Source organism: Coturnix japonica, chromosome 2 (genome assembly GCF_001577835.2).
Source record: "Coturnix japonica isolate 7356 chromosome 2, Coturnix japonica 2.1, whole genome shotgun sequence".
In the NCBI taxonomy this organism is placed as follows: Eukaryota; Metazoa; Chordata; class Aves; order Galliformes; family Phasianidae; genus Coturnix; species Coturnix japonica.
The window spans coordinates 29435584-29443611 of record NC_029517.1 but is presented as its reverse complement, the minus strand read 5'-3'; the positions used below and the strand labels follow the sequence as shown (position 1 = coordinate 29443611).

Here is an 8028-nt window from a genome sequence, read left to right as displayed (position 1 = left end):
GACTTCAAAACAAATAAAAAACAACCCCAACCAAACCAAAACCTCCTTCTTTCCCATTAATGCAACTTAGCACCTACAACAGTTCATCGGTAGCTTTATCCTTCTTACCTATAAAGAGCTTTTAGTGTCAACAGAGAAAGACTGAATGGAAAGTAGACTTGGTGCTGTGTCAGAACCATATTACTGATGGTTGCGTCTTCAAACAACAATTGTGAGCTTGGGAAAGCTCCAGTTGTGAATGTATTTGAGGGAAGTTGTCTGTTTCAACCTATTACTTGCTTACATCGTTTATCCTAAACTTGAAATGTCTATGCCTGGTTTCAGTAGAGTCATGTATTTAACCTTTGTTATAACCCCCAACACACTATTTAAGGATTTAAAATGACTTCTCTTTTTGGTATGTTAAGTTGAACCTTGAAATATTTGCATAGGTATCCAGTGGGCGGCAACGGAAGCAGGAAACGAAGATGTGCAAAATCTGCTTTACTTTCCTCTTTCCAACAGAACGAGTTGACAACTTGGCTAGGAATTTGCCTTTTTTCCATGAACTTTAGATCTAGTTAATGGACGTTTTTCCTTACAGTTGACAGGTCGACATTCAGATCACACAATTGCAAAAAATACTTGAGAAGGAAGTAATAACAACCTCTCTGCTTGATATTTATGCTCTTTCAATAGTTTCACATTTACTTTACGTCATTCGCATGGCAAATGTATGTTGTTTTGATCCACTGGTAATGGGGATGGGAGTTTTTCTTGGGGGAGGGGAGTGGTGGCATGCAAATACAAACTTATGGGGTGTTTGAAGTCTTGAAAGCTCGTTGTTCTACTGTTAAACTTCTGTGACTTTTTTTTTTCATGGTACGTTCTTAGAAATTAAAGCAAGATAGTCACGATGTTGGCTATGAGTTCAGTGACAGGAGCTGAATCTTGAGTCAACCTAATGCCGGAAACCAGCAGTTCTGAACAAAAACTACAGGGATCAATTACTGCTCCTTAATTTTCAGTTCATGTGTGTGTTTTTAATATATGAGAAGTAGGTATTCTGTCCCTCTATTCCCTTCCTTGGAAAACAGAGTAATGCTGTGGTTCAGGTATGTTGCAGTGTCATAAGAAAACAGAAGATGAGGTTGTCAATGACAGGCCCAGCTTGCCTCAGCAAGCCCTTTCTGCAGCAATGATGTGATAGACAACATAACTTGTTGGTAACTGTTGTGGGAGGAAAAAATATACACTGCATGATTGAAGTACAGTGACTGACTGATATGTACAAAGTGGTGGTGAAGATAAATCAGTGTTGGTACTGGCTACTCAGGCTCTGTTCTCTGTCATTTACAATGAATTTAATTTGCTTTCCCTACTACTTCAAGTGTTGCGAAGTGTTTAGGAAATGAGAGGAATTGCACTTAGTATTGTGTCATATGTAGTGGGGGAAGAGTGCATTCTTTAGTTTTGATGACTGTATGTGAAATCATGTTACTTGGGTAGGGGGGAGGAGGTGGTGAAGCCAAACAGAAAGGCAAAACTTGATGCCTGTAAAGAGTTCTGCCAGCTGAGCTTGTTCTGGTAATTCTCCATACACTGGAGAAAGGGGGGAACTTGCTGAGAACATAATGAAGTGGTATGTTCGCTCCCTGTACCTTCAGTGTTTTGGTTTCCCAAGCAGTGCGTGATGCAAGTGAAACCCTGTAATGGTTGTGTAACACGTAGGATCTTTTCCTGGAAAACCCTCTTCCTATTACACTGATCTGTTTCGCCACAAGTTCTGCTGCCCCTTTTAACAGTTGTCCTCTTGCTTTGCAGCTCTTAGGCCTGTTTGTATTACAGCAGCAGTTTGAGTGGTAGCCCTGAAGGGTAAGGGAGGAGCTCATAGTCTGCCATAGAGGGTGGCTGTGGACAAATTCCTATGAAGTTGTTCTCATACAGTTTTTCACCAATCTGTGATTATCTTTTTTCCCCTCCTTGCATACTCGATCAGTTTCTAGGTATTGTGTGATGATTTCTCATAGCCCGTGTCATCACTGAAGCTGCACTGCATTTGCACAGTACACCACAGTAATAAAAGCTCACACAGCTGTATGTGTCATCTTGAAACCTGATCATGTAATAAATACAAATTGGTAGCGGGTGTCCTGTTGTCTCATTTATAGGCCTTTTTTTACTCTGTTCTCAAGGCTGTTGCTATGGAAAATGGGTAAAGCTCTAAACTGCCGCTGTACTGGGTGTATTTTGGAACAAAGGTACTGAGATCTTCAAACTGAAGCTGACAGTGAGGGCAGTGGCTTTGTCGCATCTTCCCTCTTCAAGTTTCGTAGCCCTGCTGATTGTGTGTAAAACAAGACTCTAAGCTTTGTGGAGAAAGTCTTAATCTGTAAAAATGTGCTTCTGAAGAAAAGGGGATCTATTGAATAAAACCATGACGTGAAGTTAAAGCTGTGTTTTGTTGCAGTACTGCTAGTGATCAGACAAAGCATGTGTGGTATTAAAGGAGACTGCTGCGTTCTATGGGAGTTGCTTGCAGTATTCCTCTCTGTTCAGTGTCCTCTTCTGTAATGCTGAGAAAATTGCATTCTAATAAAGTACTAAACCTGTGTTTTACCTAATAAATACTCCGCAGTGCCTGTAAGTTTTGCTACCAGTAGTAACAAGGAACAGACATCCACCACTCAGTGCTTTTCTCTATACATCTTAGAGGCAACCTTTGCTAACCTTGTACAGACAGTGCAGTTTGAGTGTTAAAAAGTAATCCAGAACAAGATGTCAAAATTAACAATTTTCTTTGAAACCGACTAACAATTTTCAGCATAACGGTAATTTTCACTCTTCTACTTAAAAAATGCTCCAACGTGCCATTCACATCGTACACTTACATGGAGCCCAGTTTCCATACTAAGCGTCTCTCTGGCTCTAAACACTTGCTACTTATTTAGACAGCAGAGTAATGCTTCCCGTTATATCCATGGCAACTACAAGAGATCCTAAGAGTGCAATAACACTATTGGATAAAGCCAATTCTCATCTACAGAACCTTTTCAGTCACCACCAGTGTTTTTGCTAACATGAAATCCTGTGTGCTCCACTCATAGCGCCAATGGAGGTGACCCGCTATCGCTACTGCCGAAACACTGCCTCGCTGTACTCACATTCATTGTGGTTTCCATCAACAGCAAGCACTGATAATATAAAGTAGAGGTGTGTCATCCTCATGGAGGAACTGAATTCCATGCTTTAGCTGCACTTACACGTCAGATGTCATTATGTCAAACTAGATGCAGATCACCAAATGGCAGCGCACTGATGGTCCTAAGTAAAATATGCAATTGTGTATTGTTAGAGCTATGCAAGTGCTGCGGCCAAACTTTCGAATTACGGACAGGAGAGAACTAAGCCAATGCATTCCTGAACCTTGTTCATGTTGAACACATTACCAAAGCTGAACAGAGGAGGAGGGTAATTTATAGAGCAGGAAGCACCAGCCAACCTAGAGGTTCCTGATGCCAGGTGTTCCAGCTGTACACAAGAAGCTGTATGGAAAACATTACTAAGGCTCCTACAATGGAAATCATATAAGATGCCACTTGAGCCCTGAATGAAAGGAATACAGGGAGTTGCTCCATGGGTAATGACTGCAGCTATGAACTGCAGAAGAGGGAGCCTCTAATTAAGAAGTTGCTTTAGAGAAACACACCGAGAGCTGCTGTGGAAATACAAATTGGCATTAGGTTTCAGAAACTGAATCGTTAGCTGAACTAATTAAGCAAGCTAGCAGCCCCATCTAACACTGAACATCAGATCATGTGGAAGATAGGGTCTTCATAGCTTTCAAATCCTAAACAAGTTACTGAGAAACAAATTCACATTGAGCCAACGCGAGATGCTGTGGAAGGTGGACACCAGCATGTTTAAACTCTTCAGGTAAGTTTTATTGTTTTGCTTGAGAATGGCCTGTGTTTAATCAAATATAACAGAGTGAGTTATCATTCAGTAACCACTGACTGTAATCCAATCCATTAAACAGGTGTTTCCCATATTTACCTTCAGTGTGTTTTTTTGTCGGGGACAACAGAAACTGGAAACAGCCCTTCGAGGAGATCTAGTAGTTTTGGTTACCCTGTAACAGGAAAAGATACAGAACAAAACTCCCACTTCTTAAAGCATGGTTATCTTATACAAAAAGTAAAAAAGCCCAAAAGCCCAAGTCCAGGAGGAAATCCCAATGGAAGAAATCATATTCCTTTCAAAACCATTCAGCGCTCAGTTTCCTGCAGTGCTCTTTCCTCAGCGATAAAAAACACACCATATTCTTCCTCACTTCCTCTTAGAGTTTTCCCTTCTTACATTTCTTCCATCATTTAGCTGACATAGAGCTTCTTTCTCCTCCTCCTCCTGCAGTTTCAACTGTTTCTTTCCTTGGCTTGGACAAGAGTTTGGAGTTACCCCAAGCTTCGGGACATGCTTTCAGATGAATATCCTGAAAACAAAAATGAGACTTCTGTGAATCAACAAGCTAACAACAGCAATCTTTAAATTGACTAAAAACAGCTGCTGCATTTCAAACATACACACTGAGCAATCCATTCACATACATTAACAAAGTAAATGTCAGTCACAGCTTAGAACTGCAGACACCAACTTCACTGTAGGTACAGAGGCACCAAACCCACCTGTGGTAGAACGTGACATTCAAAAACATTGGCAACCAGTTATTCAAAAGCAGACAAATTCATGGCAAGTCTGTGCTTTTGGTGTCCTTTGTATATCACTCCACAACTATAAACACCATAAACTACACAAAACCTGCAGTTGTAATAACCTCCTATACATTTGAAGACCAGACTGATCTTACTACCACTGTTTGTATTTCCCCACCAGCAGGTATTCAAACATACCCGTACCTGCTCATGTTTATTATTGCTTCAAAACTAATTCAAAACATCATTTTTCATAAAGCTGACTTTTCTCCACCGGTATCGCACCTATATGTCAATTGTGTGTCCTTTATTCCTGTATGTTTTATTGCTTTTACAGCACTTAAGACTATATGGGGATGTAAATTATAATTAGTCTCATTTATTAATGCATTTATTAAGCGATATAAGCATTTATTAATGCATTTATTAAGCATTAAGCATTAAGCATAATATAAGCATTCAAGGCACACAAATGTCAGCTGATTTTTTCCTCCATGTCTTACTTGTATGTATAGGTCCATACAACCTACTCATATATGACCTAATCAATGTGACCTACTAGTGTAACTAGGACAAGAAAAGGTAAGCAACCATATTTTCAACAGTGGATGTCATGTAAACCAGTACAGGATACACCATCAGCCATTAAGGAGTAAATCTATGATGGCTCCTCCAAAAGTAAAGCTTCCTGTATTATTAGGACCACACTCCGGGGTCTACCATGGGGGAAAACAGATAGAAAGGTTAAAAATAGCTTTGGTCTATTTTTACAAAAGGCAAAATGGAGGTTATAAATCAGCTGAAACGCTTAGAAATTCATTATACAGTTGCAATAACATTTTGGAGATGCATTTAAGTGCCAAGTATCCAAGCCAAGCACGTAGGAACTACTGCATCTTCTGTCACCGCACAGTGTATCATGAAAGTATCAGATCACAAGTTCAGGCTTAATAAAACTTGGTGCCCAGCAGTGATCTGACTCAGAAAAGCAGTCCCTGAAGCCACAGGGCTCTACTCACCTTCAAGTTAGGGATGTATGCAACTCTTCCACTGGATTAGGGTCCGAGAAATCACTTGCAGACAGAAGTGCAGCAGGGACCACATCAGGTTTGACTGAAACTAGCAGGTATCTATTGCCTACCTTGAGTACAAAGCTTCCACACTGACAGAACAAGCAGATGAAGAAAGACAACAGCCAGCTCCCTGGTTAGCAAAACGATCCATCGTGTTACCTCACAGCACAGCGCTGCCCTAGTTGCTTTCGATCCCTGCTGTCTGTGGTAACCCCGGCGGGAGAAGGAGTCCACGAGGAAAGGCTCACGGTTCCACTCCTCCACCACCCCGGCACTGAGAAAGCTCTTCCCCCCTCACTTTCTGGGAGGGATCAGCCCTCTCTCGTCCCCGTTCCACGCCTACCACCACCCCAACACCACCTCCCTCATGGCGGCGGCGGCTCCCCCTGGCGGGCAGACGTCAGCCTCAATCCGAGAGCACGGCAGCCATGACGTGCTCGCTACAGGGTTGTTCCAGGCGCAGCTCCGCGGCTCGGCAGCTGGGTCTGGCTCCCAGCGGAGCTCCACGAAGCTCATCACGACGCTGATTTGGGAGCTGCAGGGCAACAGAGCCCACAGAGCCGCTCCCTTAACAGCCACCCAGAGTCGTGGCCTCCGCGGCGCCGCTGAGGTGAGGGAGGTGGGGCGAGGTGCGGGGCTGCTCGTCTGTCAGCCCCCCGGGCTGTGGAGTTGACCTTCGTTCCCTTAATAAAAGAAATAAAACAAAATAAAAACACCACTTGATAAACTTTTCATATCGTTTTTCAGCCTGTAAATCAAGATTTTTAACCCACCACAGCGCCTAAGGGGAGGCAGGAGCCTCTGCGTGGCCACCGAGAGCCACTACAGTTAGAAGGCACGTTAGCTTTTCCTGTAGCTAAATACTGGGTTTTAATATCACAAAAATCACGGAATTATCAAGGTTGGAAAAGACCTAGAGGATCTTCTAGTCCAACCATTACCAATACTAACCAGCTAAATCATATTCATCAACACAACATCTAAACGTTTCTTGAACACTCCCATGGTCGGTGACTCCACCACCTCCCTGGGCAGTGCATTCCAATGCCTGACTACCCTTTCCGAGAAGTAATACTTCCTAATGTCCAGCCTGAATCTCCCCTGGCGCAGCTTAAAACCATTAATTCCCTCTAGATGTTAACAGAAGCTGGTAGGATTTTATCCAAGCTTTGAGTTTTAAGTCCTGGTCCTTTAGTAACTGCAGAGGGGCCAAGAATATGGATATCAAGAATTTGTCTCCTAGTTTTAGACTCCAATCACCCTTCTATTTTATTACCTGTAAGGTTTCTTACCATCCCATTTTGTTGTCAGCCTAACCATAACTCCCTAGCAACAGTTTTATTGCTTTCTTCACAGGTGCGCCTGTTTTTTTTTCTTTACATTGATTAGTTTTACAAGGACAATTGATACTGTCTCTTTACAGTTTAGTTTTAGGACCGAACGTGTTTATTTTAATCTGTGCCTTAAGGCTTTCTTCCTTTTTCATACAGCAAGCCAGAAGCCTGCTGAAGCTGCAACACAACAGGAGTCCCAGAGGTGTGTGCCAGAGCAGGATGTTGCACACAGTGGTCAGAACACAGAGCCAGTGGAAATAACAGTTGTGAATTGAAGAATACTTGCTATCTTCCTAGGTAAGGTGATAAATGGGAAGTGACTGATTCTCCCATTAAATAGATAAAAAGAAAAGCATTCAAAACCAGCAAAATAAAACAAAAAATTCCAAGCAGGGACACGAGCTGAAAGACGAGGAAAAGAAGACATGTACACAAAAAAATTCAAGGAAGAAATCTAAGCAATCATCCATCAGAACTAAGTAGACTGAAACACAAAAAATAAAATCATTTGACAGGGGTAGCAGGGATGTGTTGATTTTATCTGGGAGTCAGGAGGGGAAAAAGACAAAAGCCGTTGTTTAGTCCACATGGTTAGCACTTATCAGTAGAAATGAATACATTTCCATTTCTTTTTTCAGATAAAGCGGTTGCTTTCACGATAGTGGCATCTGTGGGATCCAAGGATATTTAATGTGACAAGAGGTCCTGACCTATTGGAGGCAGCTGATGTCATGATAACCTTGATAGTCAGAGGCGCTGTAGTACTCTTGGCTACTAACTACTGATGTACAGGAAAGCAAGGAAGGCTTAGTACTATCAAGAGCTGCTTCTTGGAGGAAGCTAAAAATTTTAATATATATTTTTCTTATTACTTACTGAGGCAATGGCATGTCAGGATCAATGTATCGTGGAGACTGTAGAAAGACTGTT

General features: G+C 42.0%; 1 long non-coding RNA gene across 1 annotated transcript; it reads right to left on the bottom strand.

The window, feature by feature from the left end:
* Positions 1–279: 279 nt before the first annotated feature.
* Positions 280–6454, bottom strand: LOC107309162. Its single transcript, XR_001553099.2, has 2 exons — positions 5711–6454; positions 280–4471 (listed from the first exon to the last, which is right to left on the bottom strand). It is a non-coding gene; the product is annotated as an uncharacterized LOC107309162 (long non-coding RNA).
* Between the last annotated feature and the right edge of the window lie 1574 nt (positions 6455–8028).